Source organism: Austrofundulus limnaeus, unplaced genomic scaffold (genome assembly GCF_001266775.1).
Source record: "Austrofundulus limnaeus strain Quisiro unplaced genomic scaffold, Austrofundulus_limnaeus-1.0 Scaffold3615, whole genome shotgun sequence".
In the NCBI taxonomy this organism is placed as follows: Eukaryota; Metazoa; Chordata; class Actinopteri; order Cyprinodontiformes; family Rivulidae; genus Austrofundulus; species Austrofundulus limnaeus.
In genome coordinates, this window is record NW_013956017.1 from 1 (window position 1) to 1,229 (window position 1,229).

The window sequence follows — 1,229 nt, forward strand, 5'->3', positions numbered from 1 at the left end:
GTGTAAGGTGGGCCAGGTTGTGTAAGGTGGGCCAGGTTGTGTAGGGGGTCCAGGTTGTGTAAGGTGGCCCAGATTGTGTAAGGTGGTTCAGTTTGTGTAAGGTGGGCCAGGTTGTAAAAGGTGGGCCAGGTTGTGTAAGGTGGGCTAGGTTGTGTAAGGTGGTTCAGTTTGTGTAAGGTGGGCCAGGTTGTGTAAGGTGGGCTAGGTTGTGTAAGGTGGTTCAGTTTGTGTAAGGTGGGCCAGGTTGTGTAAGGTGGGCCAGGTTGTGTAGGGGGTCCAGGTTGTGTAGGGGTTCCAGGTTGTGTAAGGTGGGCCAGATTGTGTAAGGTGGGCCAGGTTGTGTAGGGGGTCCAGGTTGTGTAAGGTGGGCCAGGTTGTGTAGAGGGTTCAGTTTGTGTAAGGTGGTCCATTTTGTGTAAGAGGGTCCAGGTTGTGTAAGGTGGTTCAGTTTGTTTAAGGTGGTCCAGTTTGTTTAAGGTGGTCCAGTTTGTGTAAGGTGGTCCAGTTTGTGTAAGAGGGTCCAGGTTGTGTAAGGTGGGCCAGGTTGTGTAAGGGGTTCAGTTTGTGTAAGGTGGTCCAGTTTGTGTAAGAGGGTCCAGGTTGTGTAAGGTGGTTCAGTTTGTTTAAGGTGGTCCAGTTTGTTTAAGGTGGTCCAGTTTGTGTAAGGCGGTCCTGTTTGTGTAAAGTGGTCCAGTTTGTGTAAGAGGGTCCAGGTTGTGTAAGGTGGGCCAGGTTGTGTAAGGCGGGCCAGGATGTGTAGGGGGTCCAGGTTGTGTAGGGGGTCCAGTGAGAGCTGAGCAACAGCTTGGTCAGCTGCTCCTATTATCATGTGAGCAAGAAGAGAGCAGAACGTTTCTGAACAACTGACTTTTAAACTGTTTGCTGCTCTGGCAGCAAAAAACCTGCTGCTGTGAGTCGACAGAGAGGAAAACCATCCGGGAGAAAGACCCTCATGTTGGTGTGTGCCCAGACTCACTGACACTGTCCCAATGCTTTGTCTGGTGAGGTGGGCCAGGTTGTGTAAGGGGTCCAGGTTGTGTAGGGGGTCCAGGTTGTGTAAGGTGGGCCAGGTTGTGTAGGGGATCCAGGTTGTGTAAGGTGGGCCAGGTTGTGTAGGGGGTCCAGGTTGTGTAGGGGGTCCAGGTTGTGTAAGGTGGGCCAGGTTGTGTAGGGGGTCCAGGTTGTGTAGGGGGTCCAGGTTGTGTAAGGCGGGCCAGGATGTGTAGGGG